We start from the raw sequence: 25,929 nt of genomic DNA on the forward strand, positions 1-25,929 counted from the left end.
CCCCCTCACTGCACATAACCATTGGCTGTGCGCAGCATGGTGTTGGGTGCAGGCCCTCCACACAACTCTCCACTGGTGCCCAACACCCACATCTCAAGGCCTTTTGCCATGCTGGGCGCAGGATAGGGCACACCTGTTGGCTTGCACGGCTATGTAGTGTTCCAATGTAAAGGGTTTTATTTTTAGTAAGGCAGGTCTACTGACTTTGTCAAAGGTTCAGATCACCAAAATATAAAAAGTTGGCATATTGGCTTTATGAAGGGATCAACATATTAACATGTATAAAGCACACCTATTAACTTTGTCAAAGAGTCACTGTTTATTATAATCAGATGTACATTACGTAAAAATGATTGTCATAAAAAAAAAAAACCTTATTAAAAAGATCAACATCTTTGAGTCTTTCTTTTAATAATTTTCAGGCCATAAAATGCAGCTATAGAAGCCACCACAAGCAGGCTCTGCACTCCAGCTGAAGGGCATACAGCTCCATCTCAAAGTGCTTTAAAATATATGGTAAGCTCTCCTGAGGTCATGAATTTAATGACCCAGGAGACGTACTGTGTTTTTTTTTAAAACAGTTGCTGGGGTGGTGCTGCACTCCCTCCAGCCCACCACAACATTATAAAAATGCTTGGTGGTGCACCTGTCCCTTCAAGAGGCAGTGCGTCAGACCGCTTGGTGCTATATAGGAATTCGAAGCAGCACTGACCTGTATATGTCACACCCAGCAGGAGCGATGTTCTGAATTGCAATCTTCAAATGCCCAACTGTGCTAACACTGATTAGTGTATCTGTATGTCCTAGATGCTGGACTGAAGATGCAAACCTCCTACATATGCTGTAGTTGTGCCCCTCCCTGTCCTCTTATTGGACAGAGTTAACCAGCTCGCTTAGGGCCCTAAAGGACAAACAATATTGGGACACTGCAGACCACTGCATACGGGGATGATATCCAAAACCTAAAATGTCCAAGACTGAAATACGCTTTATCGATTTGTCTCTCCTAGGGGCTATGTGACATATCACAAGGCTATGGAAATCGCCCACTCCACCTCTTATTTTGAGTTGTTATGAAGAGGAAACAAAATGGGGCTCCGCAGAGGGACTGGCGCTTCTTAGAAAGGAATATGGGGCACTACGCAAGAGACCCATATCCATGACTTGGGACGCCCTTTTAGAACAGTTAATAGCACAGACGGAAGACAACAGTTACGTTTTGCACAGTACTCTCAAATCTCACAGGAGCATGTATGATATCCTCTGACCAACTATCAATATTAGCCATCACACCAAATCAAATGCAGGACACACTTTATTTTTACATGTGCTTTTTATATACCTTAACTGTAATGAAGATTACAGGTTGCTACGGTGCAAATGTTAAGATGTGGGGGGAGGGGAAGAGTTGAGCCAATGTCTTCGTTATTATTGTTACGTTAAATTAATTAACATATGAAGTTAATACCAGCAATGGTTGTACTTAACGTCATGTTTATTTACAAGAATACTTGCTACAAGTGCACATGGAAGAGAATGTGTCTAATGATGTAAGTTTAACAAGGGATGTAAATAATACAAAGACATGATGATATTGGTAACTTAGATTTAAAATATAACAAATACGGTTTTTTTTTTAAACCCTGATGAGTGTAAGAATGACCCACCTGGATAAGTCACTGAAGGGAAAGGGGGAAAGAAAACAAGGTAAGTGGGTGGAAGAGAAACTTCTTGGGTGGCAGCCCTGGGTCTGCCACTGTCTGCTGTCTGGGATGCTGGCTCGCAGAATGCTGTGCTGTGTACCAATGGAAGGATCAGTACGTGAGATATGTGTGGTCCTGGAAAAGAGAGAGGGAAGTCAAAATATGCACGACGCTACTGGTGGTGTTCTGTATAATAACCTATAACATGTATATGCTATACTTGGAACAGGGTAAATAATGCATTGTTCTGAAACTGAGTGGAAAGAACTGCATCGTAATGCTTTGTCGAAGAATCCCAGACAAAACCCAGGTGGAGACAGGTAAGCAGAGCTCGGGACACAGCGGAAGATCTTAAAATCAGGGCGTAGGAAAAGCCTAAAACTCTTAGTCAAAGCCCAGCACAGGATAAGTAGGTTCCTGGGAACACTCACTAACTCACACTATAGCCCTTTCCACACACACTACTGCACACATTCCAGAATGAAAATAAATGCAAGGCCACATGGCACGCTGATTAACTGTTGGGTTTAGTAGGGCCTTAAGGACTCTTGAGGTCCAGTATACACAGGAATAATAAGGCTCATTCATAAAGGCTCTTGGTAATAAGGCTCTTTCTCTCACATACATCAGTGTTGGGAAGCAAACCTCCCTTGCCCCCCAATGGAGAGCTGCGTGGTATAAGAAGGATTTCCCAAGCACTAGCTTAGTAGCTTAAACGTCTTGCAACTATGTTTTACATGGAAGTCTTTCTCTTTAATACATGCCCCTGATGCACATCATGTGCACTTTGTTCTGTGTTCTACTTGGCTTTTCCTTTGTTTTTGCGGGATAGTATTCAGCACGTAGCAGCCGTTAACCAGGAAGGAGGCCGATGCTGCAGTGATGTTAACTGGAAGGAAGATGCTGTCCTGATGCAGGACTTGAAGGAAGTTCTGCAGTGAAGCAGAATTGAGGGAAGCTAATGCTGCCGATTCACATATCGGAGCTGATTGTCAAGTAAGGACCTAAGATGGCCTCTGGGACTTCCACGTCTTGTGCGACAGGAAACCACCAATAGGGTGGTTCCCCGTCATTGTCTGCCAGGAAGTGCAGCCGGGCCCTGCGCCTGTGTGGCATGTCTGCGGGCGTGGCTTTGCCTAGCATGTACAGCTCTAGCCGATAGGAGCCCATAAGGGGCCTAATGGTGACCAAGACTAGGCGGCTCTTGACAGACCAATAGGATCCAAAAATATAACCAAAATGTTCTTACAGGGCAATATGGGGGAGGCTCCTTGTCTCGGCCAGTGAATAATAAATGAGAGGCTCCTGTTGCTCATTTATTATTCATTTTTTTAAAACTTTATATATATGTTTTTGAGTGACCCACATCTTTTCATTTTTTATTTTTTATAATTGGTGGCTGTGGCGGGATGCCCAATGCTTAGTGGGCACCTTTGTGTTTTTTTTTTAATTACTTGGTGCCCCAGAGCATCTATAAGAAGTTATAATCTTGGAGGTTGTAGGGGGAGCCCCGGGGCACCCGCAGACCCTGCCGACTCTCAGGCCACCTCTGTGGCAGGAGCCAGCCACCTTTTGATTTTTTGATGAGTGCCCCGGTGACCACCAAAGAAACCCTCAATCCTGCCTTTCTTGAAGGCTGCTGGGGGGGATCTCCAAGGCCCCCCCCCGGCCACAGCCAATTTCCTGGCCAGCACCATACTATGTGCTGATGGGAGCCGGCCCCATTAATTTGCTCCTGTGCAGGTGAGAACAGCTGTTTTCTGTGTTCCTGCCTGGGCAGGAGCAAAGATATATTGTCTACCTTGAAGAGTGAAGGCAGGGAATAGATTTCCCACCCTATTTCTGATCCCTGCCCACACGCTTTGTGGCAGGAAACCACATTGTTCTAGGGTATGGGGTGCCTTGGGACACTGCGATGAAGCTAGGGCCCTGGAGCTGATCTTCAGGGAAGGGGGGACCCATGTATGCCCCTCCACACAAAAAATACACTATCCCCAGGAAACAATGAATGCGAAAAACATATTTTGAGACCTCCCTTTTTCTCGGCCCCCTGATCACAGATCACCGAAGCTTTCCAGGAAGGAGTTGAGGTTGATGATTCTTTTTCTTTTAAAGTTTCATGAAGATTCGTCAAAGAGTGCCAAAGTTATAAGCAAACAAAAAATCCTTTCCTGGTCCCAGCTATAACTTCCCAGAAGCACTGTGAGATATATATGTAAAACCTACTGGCGGTCGCCAATAGGTACTTATAGTTAGGACCTAGGCTCTGATTTATACTTTTTTGCGTCACAATACCATCATTTTCTGATGCAAAAGCGGCGCAAACTTACAAAATATAATTGTATTTTGTAAGTTTGCGCCGCTTTTGCGTCAATAAATGACGGTAATGTGGAGCAAAAAAGTATAAATCAGGGACCTACTTTCCATAGGAAGAGCATTTTTTGATTTGCCAATAACTGGTGCCGCTTGACGAATCTTTATGAAATTTTCAAAACTTAGACTTTATTTGGTTCAGATGTTGTCTTGAACGTTTTGGGGTGATCCGTCAAGTAGGGGCTGAGAAAGATGGGGGGGGGGGGCCCAAAACATGTTTTCCCCCATTCATTATTCTAGAATCTTTAGACACACCTACAGCCCGAACTGCTGAGCAGAATTACACCAAATGTGTCAGGAAGCTAGATCTTGGTAAGCATATTGTGCTTTTTGTGATTTGGTGCAAATATGTTCAGTAAGTAGATTTGGAGTTATTTAAGGTTAAAAAATATAGATATATAGGGTTGGGGGAATGCAGATCTGGATCCACAGATCCTGACTGGAATCCGCGTATCCAGGGGAACAGCAAGACCCTGATTGGCTGGCCGCAACCTGACAGAAAAGTTGAGCTCATCATTTTGTTTGTCGCATCGGCTGCAAAAGCACATAAGGAGTCAGGATACAGGACTCCTGACCCCATAGGATTATTAGAGGGGTTTAATTTGATTCACAGATCCAGAGAATCTTTTTATTTTATTTTTTTAAAACACCCACTACATCTAATCTCATGCTGAACACGGGTGAAGGCTATGCGCAGCTTGGTTTGGGTGCATGCAGGGGGGTTGGCCACCGGTTCTGACCACAGGCCAGGCCCTGCTGCCAACCCCACCACACGCGATTATATTTACATGTGTGAGTGTTAAAAAAAAAACTATAGAAATTCACTGAAAAAGACAAAGGTTACAGGGGCGTTAGTTAGGTTCTGAATTTACTTGCACAGAACTATAGAAATAGTTATAGTTAATTCACTCAAGTAACTATACCTCTCCTCTGTGCCGTGCACAGCTAATTACTCCACATATTACACAATTGACGACACCTTCTATGGCATCATTGGTATTATCACTGCGACATTTGCAATAAAATTATGGATGAGTGTGCGTGGCAGGGGCGTGAGCTATAGTTACGTTAGGGAGTGAGCAATTGTTATTTAAGTTAACCATAACTATAACTGCTGAATTCTGGTTTTGTGCGAGTAAATTCAAAAACGTACTATAATGTTCCTGTAACCTTTTTTTTTTCTCAGCTAATCTCTCTCTCTCGCTATATATATATATGCTTTCCTGACAGTTTAACGATGGAGAAACATGTTGGGGCTCGTGAGCGGACGCCAATGCTGTACACTGTATCGACCACCACTGCACGTATCGGCGGACAAAACAAGCTACTCCAGCTAGTGTAAACATTCTGGCCAGTTTTTTAGACACTTTGTGGGAAATTTCCTATAGTGGGCAGTCATCTTCCTATATTATCTCTATATTACAAACACTGTTAGGACCAATATAACCACTGCGTCTTTCCCTAACAGTAGGATTTATCCTTGCTATATCATGCATTTTGTCCTGTTTTTTGGACTTGGTCTTTTGAGATAATTGCTTTAATAATAATGTCACAACCGTAATTATGATTATATACATGATGTGCACTCCTTACAAACTGACCACATATTCAATCGACATTATATCTTCAAGATCAATATGGCCAGCGTTCTTTCCATCTTTTCCAACTGCATCTTCTTATACAGAATTATTAATATGGAAGAAAGACCTTGTCTGATCTCCATTTCGTGATGAAAAGAGTGAAGGGACTCATGCGAGAATTCCCCTTTTTTCTGTGCATAACATAAAGATCGAAGTAGGACCTGGTTTATCGCCACATGTCATATATAAATAGTGCTATATTCTGAAGCGGCTTTTCCGCATTCAATATGGCGCCCATTTAGAATGCTGCAACTCTGACTCCAGGATTATTCCTAGGATTCCCGTACCTTGAATCCAGGTACGGGATATCAGGCTTATCTAAACCAACACATACTCACTCTATTCAAATTAGAAGCATGTTTCATGACCCCTAACAACATCGTACCCTTTTATTATTTAAGACTTATGTCTCCGGGTACAACAATTACATGAATGACAAGTCTCACACTGTTCCTTTATATAACACATTATATTGATAATACCAATAAACCTTTTCTGTAATATCCAGTTGGGAAACCAAATTACATGCAACACATTTATGTATATTTTTGGACTGTTATCTTCTTTGACTAACAACTGTATTTCTGCATTGAATTGTTATAGGATATATACTGTTAATTATATTATTATTATGTCTTGCTCCATCCCACTAACAACCTGTTTGTACAGTTAATTCAGCAGTTAGTTAATGAATATTCCATTTCTTGTACCTAGATCATCCACATTTAAAAATTAACTTAGTGAGATGAGTAACCCAATGGTATGATGCTTTTCGATTACAACTATTACGATAGTTTCGTTTGACTAACTCACCATGATCACTACTCAACACTTATGTGGTTCTTCTATTTAATTGTAAAGTGCCACCACCATTCTTATTTCTTTTTTGGTTCTGGATCTTTTGATCTCATTCTTGAATGAATCTTTTCCACTTTCAACTCTTCTCCTATTTGACTTATTGCTATACCTTCTTATTTTTCACAACTTATGGATCTGGTTATGGGACTATTACTTATTCGAGCTCACTACCCATCACCTCTTTCCCTTTCTTTTTTCCTTTAGCATACCTATAATCTTGCACCTCTGGGTTGTACCTCTGCATGGTTCTTACCACTATTTTAGCTTATGAATCCCGACAACCCTTTTTTTCTGATCTACCATCTCTTATCACTTGCAGCCATGAAAAAGGCTAGGTGAACACACCACATGGGGCGAAACACGTGCCAACTGTTTCTTCTTGTTATCTTCAGAACAATTCCAATGCTTGGAATCAATAAATACACTTTAATCAAATATGAGAATCTGATGGATTATTGCCTGCTTGCAACTTGTAATTCCATTCCAACTTTAAAAATGATCTAAGTGGGTTCTCAACTCTTGTGCTTTCTGATGATTATTCTTTTGGGGAAAAACTGGTCCAAACACCCACTTGATTACCCACTGTTTAAATCAACAAATCTGGGCAATTGTTGAGGAGGGGAGGATTGGACCTTGGTTACTTGTGCTCCAGCTAGTGTATTGTAGCCAATATTTAATTTGGCAGTGAATCCAAATAATGTGTTTCAACCTCAAAAAGTCTTCGTCACATGACCTGAATGATCATTCCATTCTATTTAACAGCATCATCGTGTTAACATAAAGTGCGAAAAAGTGAAACGAGTGAATAAAAGTGAAAAAAGGCTTAACGTTTGGGCACCTGTGTTCAGTACAAAATCAAATAGATCAATTTCCGTTCTGCATTACCTAATCTATTCATCATATTGTATTTACATTTGTCACCATCATTTGTTAAATTATCATTTTATGAGCACTTCCTTCAATTAATTTCTCTAGCTTTCAATAACCACACCAACCATTAAACAACAGTTTGGACAATTTTGTCAAGTTGCAGACACTAGAATAAATCAATTCGCCATTTAAAACATTATCCTCAGGTTTTGTAGGCTCTAAGCAGCCATTGTGACCTATCGCAGTTCCAACCATCTTTATAGCTCTAGTAGCTTCATGAAAAACTGTCCACATTGGTCACAACTCCATTCTTGTAATTCCCATCGGGCAATCATGCAATCTCTTGTGCCGCAAACACATAACAATCCTTGTCAAATGGACTGTATTCATCAACAATACATTTACAAGTATATTTTCATAACATTCAATGTATCGCACCCAGATGGCTCCTCCCTGCATGCTCTCCAATTCATCTGTAAAAAGAAATCATGAAAAATAATATCCATAACAAAGTAATAAATTAGAACCCAGCATATCCTTCCCTTGAGTCATCTTTTACCCTTTTAGTCACATAATTACAATAGGCAATTACAGATCATACACATCTATGTGGGTGTGGGAAGTCTCATCGTGTTTCATTTGATCCCTCTCATTACAGGTGTACAACCAGTTTCCCATCTCTGTTCATCCCTGCTGGTGATAAGCACCCAGGATCCAGGACAAACATGGATTCCAACCCGCGGAGGGATGTTACCCTGTTCCATCCTCCAGGGTGTTTAGTCACTGTGTCAGTTCTCCCAAAAATGGCTTACTTCTAATCTCCCTCATGCTTTTCATTGAAATGTTGTGTGTTGTAGCTCTGATCATTGTTGGTTATTGCTTACCAGTGCTGTCGGATGTGTTTTTTTTTCTACTGGGATAGTAGTTGAACCAATATACCACTTGTCACACGACCATACAAAACATATACAACTAAATCTAGTTTGAATGTGATATGCTTTGTTATCCGTCCCATTTTGTGCATGTGAGGTAATGTTACCTCTTGTGTGTTGACACTGTATTTACATACATTGCACTGACAACAACGTTTGAAACCCTCTCCCTGTTTCCACCAATTTGGCTGTCTAGGTATGAAAACACTGTGGACTAACAAGTCCTTTAGAGATGTATTGCTTTGGAAAGTCACAGAGGGATGTGTACCCACCTTATTTTTTAAAATAGGGTAATGCGACAAAATATCCCATTTATTCTGAAGTATCTTTTTAAATCTATACGATTTCTGTGTAAATTTAGTGATGAAGAAATAGGGTTCATTCTCATGTGTGGGTCTCAGAGTTGTTGGCCTAAATAAAGCTTCTTCCCTGTTCACTTTGTTGGCAAGTATATTTGCTAGTGTCAGTGCCTTATTGGAGCAACCCCTCAGTTTGGATATTTTGATCATTGCTTTCTTGGTTCTACAATAGCCCTCCTCAGTGCTATATTTACGCTTTGCCTGGAGAAAACCACTGAACGGGATACTCCACCTAAAATTGGGTGGGTGATTACTTGATGCATATAAAATAGAATCCCATGCTGTGTCCTTCCTGAAAGTTCTGTCACTAGAGTCTTGTATTTTTTTTTTTTTTAATAACCAAATTTTTATTATTTTCATTAATACAATAACAATGTGTCACATTTGCATAGTTGCAGATGTCAAGCATAAAATAATTATACCTGGTACAGCCATTACAGCCCGGACTTTCATCATACAACATCGAGACAATCAATAAAGCTAATATTGTCCACTGTATTGTTCAGCCCATCTAAATTTGTGTTGACTCTAAACCAGACTGAATATTCCACAGCTAGCGAGACCAAATCTTAACATACTTCTGTGGGCATCCACGAGTCCTACATACCAATCGTTCTATGTGGATGCACCAGTCCACCCCTCGCCTCCACTGCACGAGTGGCGGTGGACCACTCGCCATCCACTGCACTGCAATATCTCTCTTCGCCGCCAACATGGCTGTACCCAGCAAGGTTCTCTCTGCCTGCAACTTCCCCTCCCCCTCCACGACCCCCAAGATGACCACCAAGGGGGAAGGTACTGTTGTGTGACCCATCACCATGGAGAGTTCACTTAACAACTGCTACCAATATTGTGCAATGACTGGGCAGCTCCACACCACATGGAAAAAATCAGTAGACGAGCAAGACGAGTGGAATGACCAAAGATGGGCACGCTGCAATCGTTCAGGTATTAGGTAAGCACAATGCAAGTAATATAGTTGCACCAGTCGCAGCCTGAAAGAGAAAGTAATTTCACAAGGTGCCATAAGGGCGTCCCTCCAGTCCGCATCTTCCAGTGATCCCAGCCATGCCTCCCAACGGGATCACAGGTGTTGAAGGGGACCAGCTGAATTCAGTATCAGAGACCTATATATCTGGGAAACTCCCCCCTTAGCACCTCTTGCAACCACTTCCCCTGCCATAGGGGTGTGTGTAGTGTAATTTTCCCCGCCATCCTGTGCTGCGATGTGCTGCACTCCACCCCGCAAACACCTTCCTGGTGCTCTCTGTAATACTGTGGTAGATGGGACAGCCATAGAGTCGGTCCAACACGTGAGAAAACCCCATCAGTGTTAGTTCTAAACAATAGGCCGGATCATCCGAGCCTCCGTAAACCATTCACAGTTTATCAAATTTGGGACGACAAGTACTAGAAGTAGGGACTTCTCATACCCATGCCACCCTCATAGGAGCTGTGTTGGCATGTATCCCAGTTGAGACTCTGTATTTTGTCGTGCCATACAAATTTCCCTGAACCAGTGACTCAGTATGCTAATGGGAAGATTGTGGAAAAGATAAAAAAAATCTAGGCAGCACTCACATTTTGTATAGTGCAATATGGTCCGTATCATTTAAGGGAAGGGAGTGCCACTTTTTGAAATCCGCCCCAACCCTACGTGCAGTCGGGGTAATATTGGAGGCCCAAGTCATAGATGTGTCTAGGGCAACCTTAATGACTAAATATGTGAAACTAATGCGCTGGATGGGAATAGTCGACTGCCAATCAATGACATCCTGAGACCTTGATATATGTGCAAGAAGGGATTTTTTAGGGTTCGCCTTGAGACCCAAAGCCTCTGCAAACAAGCTTAGGCAGTGAAGGCAATGGGAACTGCTTTCAGCTGGATTCAATATGTTTAATAAAACATCATCTGCATAAAAAGGCGATGTGGTCATCATCACCCACAGGCCACCTACAGCCAGTGGATAGTGGGTCACTGCGTAGCAGGCATGCAAGAGGACCTATGGCCAAGGCAAAAAGGAGGGGAGACGGGGGACAACCCTACCTTGTCCCTCTACATATGGTAAAGGCCTCTGACAGTGTTCCATTAACAAGGACACAGGTGGTTGGTCGCTCATATAATAATTGGACCATGCGCCAGTATTCACCACAAAAGCTGGCCTTACTGAGTACCTGGCCTAAGTAATCACAGTCCACAGTATTAAACGCTTTCTTAAAGTCTATCAGGAGTAAAGCTAACGATTCGTGGAGTCTGTGACGATGAGCCAATGAAACATGTAGGCGCCGTAGACAATGTCTTGTGCTACGAGTTGGTATAAAGCCACACTGGTCCGAATGAATCAAGGCACCCAAAACCAGATGGAGCTAGTTCACCAGAAAAGTGGCATAAATATTTATTTCCCCATTAAGTAAAGAAATCGGACGATAGTCTGCATACGAGATCAACAGGGTTGTGTTTTTGGTAGAACCATTATCATGGCTTGATCGAGATAGTGGGGAAGGCGGCCAGTGTCACTGCCTCTTCATATAATGTGTGCAGAAGGACAGCAAGTACATCTCTAAATTTTGAGTAAAACTCAGTAGGGAATCCGTCCGGACCAGGAGTTTTCTGTGTCTTGAGAGACGAGATGGCGTCACCAATCTCCTCTGTGGAGATAGATTGGTCCAGTACTAAACGCTGAGTGTTGGTAAGACAAGGCATGATGATCTCTGTGAGAAGTGGCGTTTCTAGTTCTGAGGCAGATTTTGGTGGCGCTTTATACAAAGTGGCATAATACTGTGTAAACTTATCCACTATGTCATAGGATGAACTTTGGGGAGACCCTGTAGAGTATCCAATTTCAGGTATGATCAGGTTCGCCAAGGACCTATTGGCGAGCCAATAGAGTAGTTTACTATTTTTATCTCCCCATCCATATATCCGTGCCTGGAAGGCACGTCAGCTCTGTCTCGCCGCCTCCAGTGAGTGGGCTCGGATTACCACTCTGGCCAGTGTGAGAGCTCTATCCACACCACTGTGCTGATTGCCTACAATTCGGGTTACTAGCTGCAGTGCAAGGACCTCCAAGCAAGTTATACGTGCTCGCTTGTCCCTCTCCTCACATGCAGCCCACAGTGTCGCAGCCGCTTGGACCATGTCATCATTAGCCACAAAACAGGAATTGAGCTCTGTGTGAATCTTGTCAACAAAATGGTCATCTTGTAACAGCCATGCATTGAAGCGCCACATGGTACGACAGGTTGAGTCAGATGCGCCAATACTTAGAAGGAGCAGGGCATGACCTGAGTTGCCACTAACTAATATACAGACTACGGATACCGACAATAGGTCAGTGGCCGGCATAAATACCATATCAATATGTGCGTGAGTATGGTTTGCAGCTGATGTATGTGTATATTGTTGGGTCTTAGAGTGCCAAGTACACCATACGACACAGAGACCAAGGCCAGCTATCCATTTATAGAGAGAAGTGGAACGACGTCGTCGCACCTCAGATGGGAGTCTTGTAGCATCCAGGGCAGGGTCCAGGACCACATTCGTATCACCAGCTATAATAGTGAGGCCTGGAGGCATCTGAACTACTATGTCTGTAAGTGTGCCTAAGAATGGATCAAGTGCAATAGGTGGGTGGCCTTCTGACATTCCCATCAGAGCCACATATCGGCCCTGGGAATCCAGCCACGATCAGTGCACTACCATCGTGAAGCCACAGTGCAGAAGTATCGCCACCCCTCAGGATCCCTATGTGAAGCCTGCGTAATACATGCACTCAATCCCATATCGTGCGAGGAACGGACAGTAAAACACCCATCAAATGCGTTTCCTGCAAGAAAATAATGGAAGCATGGAGTTGTAGTGTGGATTGCAGCACTGTTGCTAGTTTACTTCAATTTAGTAGTCCATTCACATTCCATCAAAGTACCATGTATTCCGGCAACTTTACAAAGACTATGCAATGTGACAACCTGGAAAAAAACAGGTAAAATAGTTCTTGAGCAGATAGGCATGCCGAAAGCTCATCCAAAACAACCCAACTCCTCCCTCATCTCTCCCCCCACCCCCCAAATGAAGAAGCATCTGTCACCCCCACACAATCCGAACAGAAATTAAGACTGAAAACTTTCAATACGATGTGGAGTGGTGGACCCCTCCAAGTTGTAGGATAAACATGGTGTCATGCCCGCCATTTCAGACCCAGCAGCTTAATCCCCAAGGGTGGTATTGGGTCATAGCATGGGTGTTTGGCTTAATTGCTCCCCATTTCATGCTGAGTCCTGGCCTCCCACTTCTGCATCTGGACAGGAATCTCTGTGATGTGGGGATAATGGTGGCGATGGCCCCAAACTCAGCGAGTGTGAGTCCTGCTAATTCCTCTCATGTCATTTACAGGATCTAGGCTGGGAGCGCTTGGACTTTCCGAGTCTCTTCCCTTTCAATTGGGATGGACCTGCTTGGGCCGGGTGCAAAAAGGAAAGCAATCCAGCATCGCCCCAGAGATGTTACTCCTCAGCCATTCCCATGCCAGTAACAAAGAAATGGGCTTTCCCTTCACAGATAACCTTAAGGTGAGCCAGGAACAATAGCATATATGACAATTGCATTGATCTTAATTTCTGTTTCACATGTTGATAAGAACAGCGATGTCCTTGGACCTCTCGTGAGTGTTCTGGCTATATTAGTATTTTGGAGTTTTGAATTTGTAGGATCGCCTGCACACATGCTTCTTTCAAGATCAAATCTCAGTCTCGAAAATTAAAGAAATGGACAATCATCACCCTAGGTGAAGCTCCAGGAGGAGGCTTAGCCGTGAGAGCTCTGTGATCCCGTTCGATAGCAAACCATGGGTCAGCATGATGGCATCTAAGTTTTCAACCAGGTCTCAAGAAATTCAGCATTCCGAGATCCCTCAGCTCCCTCCAGAAAGCCCACGAACCGTAGGTTTCTGCACCTCAATCTGTTCTCTGCATCTTCCACTCTTTGCTCAAGCTAATGGGTGTGCGTAAGCAGGCGGTTCACGTTAGTCCTCTATTCGCGGCCGTCCACTGAGGAAATGTGTGCCTCCACCTCTGAGACCCGGTTCGTGGCATTTTTTAGATCCATTTTTGAGGGTGGGCCATATCCACCCTCACTCCTCGATTTTATTCTTCACTGCTGCCTGCTAACTCTGGATCGCCTGGAGAATTGTTTTGTATCACGTCCAGCCAGGGCAGAATCAGGCATAGTGTCTCCTCCTTGGGCTGTAGTCGGAGTTGTAAACTTGTCAATTCGTGTTTGGGAGAATGGAGGTTTCGGTTGCCTATCTTTACCCATCCTGGGTTGTTTGTTAACGGGTGTAATAAGATTAGTGTAAAGTTCATCTTCCAGTAATGGCTAGATCACCAGATGAGATCAAGTGCAAGTGCCGACAGCATCGATTCAAATTGCGTTTTTGAGATCATCAGCCTCCCCTGTGCCAGCCAGAGTTCCAGCACCCCTCTCAGTGATGGTCACCTGTTAGGCCCACAGATCAAAGTGTCAAGTTGATTGCATGCCAGTCCATGCCAATTTTGTTTCATTGCAGATGAGCATGGGGAAGCCAGTAGCCCAGGCAGTGCGCTGCTGAGGGAAAAGAAATGTAGATCAACGGCGCACAGGTCTGGATGAACCTCACCAAGCATCACTAGTCAACAGCAACCCAGTCGCAGAGAGTGCAGGGCATACCTGTCAAGAGGTCCTGGTCGTAGCCTGTGATGTCGGTGTTTTCAGCCAGCATCCTCCATCCCACAAAGGAGGCCCACCTTCCAATCTGCCCTCTGTGAGGGAGCCCCCACAAGGTGTCAACCGCAGAATGGAGGGTTTCAAGTTAGACCCCTGCAGTGGCGCACCTCAAAGGCTCACATGATTTTCCATGCAGCGACCACCACTCCACAACCCAGGGTCCCCAACAGGAAAGTCAGCCACATCATTCAGTTCAGTTCGCTCTGGTAGCCAAACCACCCCAGCGGTCGTGGCCGGGCACGCACACCTCAGGACACCCACATCCACATTCTGGGCCCAGGGGGCTCGGAGGTCAACAACAGATTGAAGTATTCTCCAACAGACAGTTTTGTGACAACACTATAGGTCATCCAGGAGTGTTGGTTCAGCTGTCATGAATTTTAGGCAATCAATGCAATGTAGGTATACTGTGTTAGAAACTGCATTTTATCCCAGCTGAGCAGTTGGTTACTGTACCATTCTTTGAGATACTCTGGAAATCTTTGTTGGAGATTTGTATAGTATGCTTTGTCAACTTTTTCATAGCATTATCTATCACTCAGTTGCCTTTATGCTTCCTTAACATAGTTTTCCCTAGACATAAGAACCACATTTCTGGTTTTCCAGACGTCAATGGTTATGTTTAGATTTTACAGTTCTATCACTATGTCTCATGTTATACATTCAAGAAGAATACTTTGAAATCTCATACACCCTTTCAGAGGTACTTTTTTAGGACAAATGTCTCTCTCAATTGAGTCCTCATTTTACTGTGCAATTCAAAACCCAAAGTTACACTTAAGAAGAACACAGAAGAGTTTTAAAAATATTTTTGTATCTTTCATACACGATATATAGAGTGTAATAAAATCAGTAGTACCTAAAATTCATGGTAATAAATTATAATATCATACTTTAAAGGTGTATGAATATACTCTTCCACCAAATTTGCTTTATCTGTAGCCATCATCACTGGTGTCCTCTACTGTGTCCTTTATAGATCCTTATTTGAGGTGGTAGAGAGGGTTGTAGAACAAATCATTTTATGATCTATAGGAAGCAAAAGTTTAGAAAAAACATTATCAAACTCTACTTTGATGGATATCCCAATTAGGCAAAAAAGCGGAAATATACATTTGCATTTACCGTATAGCAGGGATAAGGATCGGATTTTGGTCTTGTCTCAGTAACACAGAATTATGGGCTCAAATAATAAGTCCTGCCTACTAAAATTTTCAATAAAAAAAAAATCTTTACATTGCCCTTATTCATAGGAGTGTTATTGTTGGCCCCACACTAACTATATAAGATTTTCGCACACGTTCAAGGACTGAAAGAATATTAAAGAACATCACTTAGTTACTTCACATGATAAACAATAAAAACATTTTTTGACAAAAAAGCAATCAGATAGAAACAAGTGCATGGAGGCAATTTAGAGAATCCTTAAAATTTGAATTATTCCCAAGAAATAGAGTATATATCTAAAATAATTCTACCAAGTCTTAACTAAGTCACTGGCTAAGCTGAATTTATAGTTAAGTTAATAGCATCCTTTAACAGTCAATGCAGCATCATATTTACATTTTAATTATATAACAATATACTAACACGTAACAAGAACAACATCTGCCAAGAGTGACTCTTTACAGACCCACACACCAATAACAAATGCAGTACTAGCTATATTTATACTTCCTGTATCACAGCAGTTTTAATATAAACTGCTCTTCATTCTATCAGAATAAATTGAGAAACACAACAAACAAGCTCATATTTAAACATCAACCCAACGTTTACTTTTCTACAGGTCAATCTATTTGATGAAAGCAAACTTCATATGATCAAGCGATTGCAGCACATTCATGTTTAGCATTACAAATCCACTGACCACTGCCCCTCATCAGTTTGTAAACTCTAAAGAAACAAGGAGAACCAGGGTGTATATTACTTCTGCAGATATTGCAAACATTCTCCTCTAACTCTCATTTTGTGATTCGCGCAGCAAGCCAAATTACTAACTGTTGAGTTTGAAATTTGCTCTTTCTGCAGGGTCAATCCAATTTTTTTGCCTTTTTGCTGAACCTTATTTTTGCTGGCTATAGAATTCTGTGCAATTTACCCCTGCTAACCAGTGGTAAAGTGCTTGTTCTCCTCCTTTTATCCTTTTGAAATGGGTACACTCCTCATTGTCATATTTAACTTACATACATCTCCCTCTGGTACAAAAGTGTACCCAGGGCCTTTACGTTAAATGCCACAAGTGGGCTGCAGCACCCATTATGCCATCCACTACAGTGATATAATGTAAACTTCGCTGCTTGCCTGCCACCAGCAGCCTGGCAATGCAGGCTTTAACTGCAAATGTGACCTGTAAAAATAACCCCTTTTGACAGGCCCTATCCTTCCTTTAAAATATATATGTCTGCCCTAACACGGCCTTGTTGCCGATAAGGAAGGGTACATAGTATTTATAAGTAGGACATGTAAAAGTTTAATGTTTCCTTACAGTGACTAGCACCTCAAAGCATTTTTCACTATAGCATGGTTGGCTGTTCTATAGGAAAGCTCTGGAATACAATATTAAGTTTATTAAATGCTATTTCCACCTGGGAAACAGCTATAAATTGAATCACTGGAGTTTCTGAAATATTTATTACAAGCCCAAATCACTGGTGAAGTAGGATTTGATTTGTAATAAATATTTTGTATCATTGACTTTTAAAAAGTTACCTTTGCCCTGCCTGAAGTTCCTGGAAACTCGGGGCCTCATTACAACTTTGGTGGTCCTTTCATAGGACCGCCGAAGCCGCTGCAGGCAAAAGACCACCAGTAATGGAGGTCTTTTGCCTGCCACATTAGGAGTCTTCCGCTGGGCCAGTGGGTGAAAACAGCGTTTTTGCGAGCTGACCCAGCGTAACAGTCACCACCACATTGACGCCTGCTTGTAATTGCGCAGGCTGCAATGTTGTAGTGCGTCGGGTGCACCAGCACCCATTGCGCATTTCACTGCCCATAATTCAGGCAGTGAAATGCGCAATGGGGCTGTGCATGGGGGCCCCTGCACTGCTCATGCCAAGTGCATGGGCAGTGCAGGGGCCTCCAGGGCCCCCTCGACACCCCCATTCCTCCAGCCTTTCCTTGGCAGTGTTTACCGCCATGGAAAGGCTGGTGGATTACAACCGCAGCGACCACCAGCCTGCAGGCTGGTTGCAGCCTGGCAGAGTCGGCAGTCTGACCGTGGCGGCTCCACCAGTGTCATAATAGGGTGGTCGGACCGCCCTGTCTGCGGAGGTCCGACTGCCATCGCGAGGCTGGCGGTCTTAAGACTGCCAGCTTCGTAATGAGGCCCTCAATCTGTATTGTGCACTCCCTCTTCCACCAGCCAATAACTAGCATTCCAATAGATGTGAAAGATGTAGAAACTTTATCCCAGGTCATGACAGGATGGTCAGAGGGCTGGGCCCAAGGACTTGATTAACTTCAAAGAGGCCTACCATGTCACAAGCAGATGTAGGTAACACCCAGGCCTGCAACCTTCTTTTGTTGCCCCTCTCCACCCATCCAGAATGACCCCCATCTCAGTGGATCTCTTGTTGGCATCACAGTGTCAGATCCTTCTGGAGTGTTAAGAACTGCTTGACAAGTCTGCTGGAGTTTTTGATGTGACATTTGAGGTGCACTTTAAAGGAGGGAAACAGAATGCCAAAACAATATGTATGTGTTCACTGTCTGGTTGCTGAAAGCTCAACTTTCTTCTTCCAGACATCTGTCTCCGTGTTTTTGGGGGTACAGGTACTACCTACAACTGTATTGTCATGTTAGATTGGGACAACACCCACCCCCACCCCTCAGAGCCCACATTTAGAAGACTTGAAAATGCGCTGTGAATCTTAGGACATCCCAAGGGGTTCATTCACCAATTTCAGACCAAGCGTGGACCTGCGTAAGATCAGAAGAGAACTGAGCCTGTTGTCCGAGACCTTGAAGACTAGACCTGCCCTCCCTTTTATATTCAGGACAAATGAGTGGACTTCAAGGGTCATAAGGCTAACTTCCAGTTAAAGCTACAGGGACACAAGAAGCTACAGGAGGCATTTTCCTGCACCACCAATGCAGCTGGCATTGTTTTGATGAATTCAGATTACTTAAAAAAGTCTGAGGTGAGAGGCTACTCTGCCAAACACAGAGGGGTTTCGAAAGGCTAGGCCCTATATTGAGGTATTATTGATTAAATGCTGTAACCCTTCTGTGATCTCCTCAATACTGTATACTTCATGGCTGCTAAGACCAGTGTACAAATTCCTTCAGATGAGAGTGGCCATGGGGAGGCACTAGGGGACCTTTATGTTCTAGTTCCTTACTACTTACATATGTTAAATAGGATTATGATCATTATGTTTGATCTAAATTACTCCAGAGCACCTGTAATTCCTATATCCTATGATTGTAGTCTATTTTATGCAACAACAAAAAAAAAGTTTAGGAAAAAGAGACCTTATCAAGCAACTGTCCAGCTGACCAGTGGCAACTGGACCTGGACTGGATACTCCTGTTGGCCTCTGTCTGTTGCTGCGTGAATCTCTAAGTGCTTCCCCAAAGGTCCTGAGGGGCTGAGAGCTGTACTCCTGTAGTGGATTGGTACATAAAGGGCTAAAGTCAGACGTTAAAATTTTTGACCCGGATGAACCTGGTTAGTATAACTGAACCTGGTGTAATGTGGCATTGCCATTTTAGACCAAATTTAGAGTAAGGTGTAATATGGAGACCTCCCAACATGTTCCTGTGAGCGAGTTCCTGTGGGAGGAGCAAGGAGCGTGAGAAGTGGGGCACATAGTGACTTGCAAAGGAGAACCACCACTGCTACCGCCGTGGCCAGCTGGGCCAAGCAAGGAGGAGCAATGAAGAGAGAGGTCCGAAGAGGCTCATAGAGGAGAGCTTCAAGAGGAAGCCGCACCGCTGTCACCACGGCGGGCGAGGATCCGGCTGGTCTACGATTAGTATCTGCTGGCAACCCAGTGAGGAAGCCGGCGTGGAGGCGCTGATGAGTAAGGCGCAGGGACAGTCTGCGGACTGCAAGGTGGGGAGCGAGTGCCGTCACCATATGCTGAAATGAGATATGACGGTATAGATAAAACCGTGAAACTGGCCACAAGTAAGGCAGTTGTCCAGTAATCAGTAACAGTGACATTTCTGTCCGATCGCTCTACTATATTGGAGGGGATAATAGTGTGGTTGGGTATTACCTATATTAAAAGGGCTTAGCAATACTAACTACACAGACTCGAGGGAGCTGTTTAACTGAATAAGGTGCTCCTTGCAGGCCCCCTGAAATGCTCTAAAGACCCCTCTTCACCCCTCCATACACCAGATGCTATCCGGAGGCATCTGAAAGCAGAGCTAAGCGTGGAGGGCCTTTTAGGAGTGAGCCCGGTTACCCAGCGGAAATGGCCCACCTAGGATTGGGTGCAGCTTGCTGGGTTAGGTAGTGTGCTCCTGCCCCGTTGGTGCGAATCCTCCTGAATACTGTCTGTTTGTATTACTGAGGGCCATTCAGCTTGGCTCCCTTATACTGTACATCAATCCAGTCCTATAGTGAATCAACATTGAGACCTACATTTTTTTAGATAACCGTCTAGGAGGCATCAGTAGGACAGCTCTGAGACTTCGCTCTGGTAGACTAATCTCACAATAGCCTGCAGAGAAACCAAGTCAATTCCACTTAGAAATAAGGGGCTTAGCTTGACCCAGACAAAAAGTTTGAATACCATCTTCCTTTTCCAAAAAGATAAGCAAAGCAACCCTTCTTTAACTACAAATATTACCGGGGACTTTACTTTACCTGACATTGACATCAATGTTAATTTGAGGAGCCTTGTGGCTTGTGGTGTACCTAAGTTCCCAGTAGGCCCTTCAAAGGCCTCTGGTCTAAGGCTTTTTAGTAGTACACCATCAGATCAATTATCTTAGGTACTCCAAACATCTGTAAAGCCCGAATTTGAGATACCTGGGAACTTGTCCTGTGATCTTCCCAGTCGATATGCATTAATATCTGAATCATTTAAGTGTATGGAAAAAATCTTGTCTGGACAGAAGGCACCTATCACTATTAGAAAAGTCAGTGAATAATTCAGACCATAAACAAGATATTCTATTGGTAATATTGAAGGTGTTGATGAGCTAAAAGGATGAGGGGATGGGCCTGAGGAAGACATTTTGTAACTGCCACGCATGAGACTTGTGAAAAGCTGGGTGTTCTACACACTGGTCCACTTCCTGAGGCCTCTGAAAACAATGTGCTCGTGAACGCACCTTCCCCTCCCCCAACGACTTTCAACTCTTGAACAGAGAACTCAAGTTGGCAAGCCTACTGAAGCAGCCCCATGTTAAGAAGTCGGCGAAACCAGAAAGTCCTGTTTATTAATTAAAAAAGATTTTTGCTTCCGACTTTCCTAGCCCTACCGTCTCTGCCGCCCGTTTAAAGACTCGGGTTCCGGGGTGGAACCATTTCCCATTTTTAGATCTGCAGACCGGTCCGTAACAAGACCATTAGTTTTTCTGCTCCTATAGCTACTAACGAAAAGGGGAAAGCAAGAAAATTATCTTCAAAGAAGATTAAATGGAGCATATCAAAGAGAAATCCAAAAAAACTTTGGTTCCAGGAAGGAGACCCTGGAACTTCATCCCCAAAGGTGACCGGTGGTCTGATGCCGATGCAAGAAAAAAAAGAGCTACAATTGCCACTGGTTGAGCAAACCTTGGTAGATCTGGCATCCTTGAAATTTAATACTACAGCTGGTCCTTTTGTTGCTATGACAAATTTTGAGTCCAGTGAATTCCAAATTCGCTGTCAGCAGAGTGGGAACTTTTCACCGTGTGTTATTGCTCTCACGCAAACTCATGTGGACACTTTGGCCCATGTTTATACATTTTTTGCACCACTTTTGCACCATTTGTTGCTGCAAAAGTGGCGCAAATGTACAAAATATAATTGTATTTTGTAAGTTTGCACCATTTTTGCATCAAAAAATGGTGGTAAATTCGGCGCAAAAAAAGTATAAATATGGGCCTTTATAGCTAGACTTTGTTGCATTATTTGACTGTGACCTAACTATGAACCACTCTTTTTTATTGTCTTGCTTCACAGACATTGGAAATGTAAAGTGTTTAGCTCAGGACCCCAGAATGTCATACAAGGGTCCAGTTTTATTCTAAAATTGTTGCTAATCTAAGTTTACAAAATTGTGCTCTGTTACAGTGTAGAGGCATTGATGTAATTCCGGTTTTGGATGAAAAGCTAATAACTAGCAGACATTTTGTTCATTCAAATCTGCCACTGTCTGATGAGTGTTTGCTGTCTTCTTATGGATTATCTACTAGCAATTTGAAAAGTTTCAAAAGAGATTAGTAAAATACTCTGTGTCTGATGTTTCTGCCTCCTTTACTCCCTTAGCAGAGGATGAGTATGTGAAGTGGAGTTGGTTAGCTGGAGCATTAAATAGTACCCAGGCGCTGGGGCATGTTTTAAAACTTGGTCACTAGTAATAAATTGAGAATTATCTGCTGGAATGCAGCAGGACTAGCAAACTCTCCAGAGAAATTGGACTTCTTAAGTAGTTTAAAAGCTGATTTAATCTGTATCCAGGAAACCTTGTATTCCTCTGACTTTTCTTGTGAGGGCTTGATTGTCTTAAGCTGTAGTGTCTTGCCTTCTAAGAAGAGGCACGTAAAAGAGGAAATGCTGTTTTATCAAGCAATAAGTTAAATGGGATACAACAACTTTATAGACCACTCTAATCTTTTTTCAGGCCCTAAAGGTTGTGATTTGTGTAGAGGAAGACAGAAGAGTTCCTTTGCTAGTAGAGAATGTATATAGTGAGAATGTATTCCCCCAGATAAATTTTATAACAATATACTCTTTCATGTGTTTAACTATATTTCTGATGGATACAAACTACCTGTGGATTCCTCACCTTACGAATTTGTCCTTGCGCCAGCATCTGACAGAAAGTCTTCTTCCCAGCTCTCCACGTTGATGAGGACGTCACAATTGCACGGCTCCACGCGACTCCGTCTAACATCACCGTGCCAATAAGAGGTCCTTGCCGGCGTGGTGACGTCAGTTTCCTTTTTTCCGTGCCTTCGACGCTAACGGTTGTTTCTCCTGGCTTATTGGATAGAGTTGTAGCTTTAGTAGTTACAATGTTTCCCCCGAGAAAATCGGGTTTCAAGCCAAGTAATGAATGTGGCGGACGGATGTCGGTCACTGATCTGCATGGGGACTGCCTTTGGTGTCTTAGCTCTGAGCACGACGCCAAGGCAATGGGGACATCTGTTGAGGCACGCTTGGCTGAGGTCCTCGTATTCTCATCGGATGTACAGACCACCTTACTAGACTTGCCCTTTGATGGTGAAAGGCTGTTTGGGGAGAAAGCAGACTCTGCCCTTGAACGTTTTAAGGACTGCTGGGCTACAGCAAAGTCCTTAGGCTTACAGGCTACCCCTGCTGCCCCTTATAGGCCTTTTCGCAGGTTCGGAGGGTTTGGTCATGGGGCAGTTTTTCAGAGGCCCCAGTACTCGGCCCAACAACCTGCCAATCCATCCTATCGATACTTTAGAGGGCGAGGGAGGGCTAGAGCTAGAGGGGCAGCCCAGCAGCACCCTTCATCATCATCCTCTTCCTCTAGTGGACAACAGCAGGGGAAGCAGCCCTAGTTTTCCCCACCTTATCGAACATGCCTCTCCTGTAGGGGGAAGGCTTTGTCTTTTTCTCAGCGAGTGGGAGTTGATAACAACAGACTCCTGGGTGTTGAATATTGTGGAAAAAGGATATGCTCTCCCCTTTCAGGAATTCCCTCCTCCCTCCCCCCGTCCCTCATTTTTTTCAGAAGACCATCTCCTGTTGTTGCAACAGGAGGTTCTGGCCATGTTATCGAAGGGTGCTGTAGAGTTGGTTCCAGAGCAGGAAAGGGGTCAGGGTTGTTATTCAAGATATTTCCTGATCCCCAAGAAGGACGGTCGCCTGAGACCGATCCTAGACCTGAGGATTTTGAATTGGTTCCTCAAGCAGGAGAAATTCAAAATGCTGACTCTAACGCAGGTACTTATGGCATTGAACAAAGAGGATTGGATGGTGTCTGTCAACTTGCAGGATGCGTACTTTCATATCCCTATCCTCAAGTCACACAGGAAGTATCTCTGGTTTGTGGTGGGGTTGCAACACTACCAGTTTGCGGTCCTTCGTTTGGGCTTACTTCAGCACCTCGAGTCTTCACAAAGGTGATGGCAGTGGTTGCAGCACATCTCAGGAGAAAGGGAATATTCCCCTACCTGGACGATTGGTTGGTCAAAGCCAAGTCTCCAGAGCTGGTGCTGCATCACCTGCAGGTGACAACTCAGTTGTTCGATCTGGGGTTTTCGATAAACGTGCCAAAGTCTCACCTGGCGCCCTCTCAACACCTCCTGTTCATAGGGGCAGTACTGGACACAACATTGTATCGGGCCTACCCCCCGCCTCAGCGGATTCGGGACATTCAGGCGCTAATTCCAATGTTTCAAAATGGAGCGGTTATTCCAGTCCTCAAGGTCTTACACCTGCTTGGTCTGTTTGCTTCGTGCATTCTGTTGGTCACTCATGCGTGCTGGCATATGAGGGATCTTCAGTGGTGCCTCCGCAGGCAGTGGTTTCAGCACAAAGGAGATCTTGAGGAATGGATAAGGATCTCCAGGGACACTGCAGCGGATCTCCAATGGTGGGCAGTGGAAGTCAACCTTTCCCAAGGAAGGCCGTTCTCACTACCACCTCCAGTGGCCACAGTTGTAACAGATGTCTCCACTCTAGGGTGGGGTGCTCATCTGAGGGATCTGGAGATCAAGGGTCTTGTCTCCGGTGGAACAGATGTTTCATATCAATCTGTTGGAACTGCGGGCGATACGTCTGGCTCCCAAGGCCTTCCTCCCTTCCCTTTGCGGTTAGTCGGTTCAAGTCCTCACAGATAACACTACAGCGATGTGGTACATAAACAAGCAGGGAGGAGTAGGGCCGTACCTTCTCTGCAGAGAAGCTCTGTGGCTCTGGTCCTGGGCTCAGGACCATCAGATTTGCTTGATAGCAAATCATTTGGCTGGGGTTCTGAACGTACGTGCGGACAGTCTCAGTAGGCACTTCTCGGCCGATCACGAGTGGCGTCTCCATCCAGACCTGGTCCTATACATCTTCGGGATGTGGGGATCTCCGCAGGTAGATCTATTCGCCACTCTGGAGAACGTGCACTGCCTGTTGTTCTGCAGTCTCCAGTATCTGATGCAAGGAGCGTTGGGGGACGCGTTTCAAATACCCTCGGACGGCCAGTTGCTTTACGCGTTCCCCCCCATACCCTTGATTCCTCGGGTCCTGAGGAAGATTCGCCAAGACAGGGCCCAAGTCATCTTGGTGGCACCGGATTGGCCGAGAAGGGTGTGGTACACAGACCTTCTGCAACTTTCAAAGTGCCCTCTGCTTCGTCTCCCGCTCAGGGCAGACCTCCTCTCGCAGTCGCAGGGGCAGGTTCTACACCCCCACCTCCAGAGCCTGCACCTTCATGCCTGGAGATTGAACGGGGCAACCTGAGTTCCTTTTCTCTCCCACCGGATGTAGTGGATGTTATTCTATCGTCCAGGCGACACTCCACTAAGTCCATTTATGCCGGTAGGTGTGCTAAATTTGTGATTTGGTGTGGAGAGAAACAGAAAGATCCCTTGAATGCCCACCTTTCAGATGTTTTGTTATTTGCTCTTGATTTAGCAAATAAAGGCTGTGCAGTGGCTACAGTTAAAGGTTATTTGGCTGCTCCATCGGCTTTTCTTTGCCTCCCGGACCAGCCCTCTTTATTTAAATCTCCGATTGTAAATAGATTTATTAAGGGCTTGCTTAGTAAGTTTCCTCCCACACCCTTTCATATGCCTCAGTGGGAGTTAAATCTTGTTTTAACATTTCTGGTGAGTTCACCGTTCGAGCCCAGCCATTCATATCCTTTAAGGTGTTTGGTCCTTAAGACTGTTTTCCTAATCGCTATAACCTTTGCTAGGAGAGTTGGGGAGCTTCAAGCCCTTTCCGTAAAGCCCACCTTTACCTTGGTTTTCCCTGATAAAGTGATACTGAAAACCAGGGCGGTTTTCCTGCCAAAAGTTGTCACTCCTTTTCATATAGGGCAAACTAGTACCCCTCCCTCTTTCTACCCTCCTCCCCAGCCCTCAAAAGAGGAAGAGAGACTCCATCGATTGGACCCTAGAAGGGCTCTCAGTTTTTATATTGAGAGGATGAAAGACTTTCGCCTGGAGGATCAGCTGTTCATGGGGTATGTTGGTCAGTGGAAGGGCAGAGCAGTACATAATAGAGCAATCTCCAGGTGGGTCATTCTTTGTATAAAAGTTTGCTACTCACTGGCAAAGAACGTTCCTCTGGAGGGTATCAGG

The 25,929-nt window shown here is 44.2% G+C and overlaps 1 pseudogene; it reads right to left on the minus strand.

Moving 5' to 3' along the window:
* Positions 1 to 1,336: 1,336 nt before the first annotated feature.
* Positions 1,337 to 25,929, minus strand: part of LOC138301789 (DNA fragmentation factor subunit alpha-like) — a 120,743-nt pseudogene continuing 96,150 nt past the window's right edge.

This window comes from Pleurodeles waltl, chromosome 6 (genome assembly GCF_031143425.1).
Source record: "Pleurodeles waltl isolate 20211129_DDA chromosome 6, aPleWal1.hap1.20221129, whole genome shotgun sequence".
Lineage (NCBI taxonomy): Eukaryota > Metazoa > Chordata > Amphibia > Caudata > Salamandridae > Pleurodeles > Pleurodeles waltl.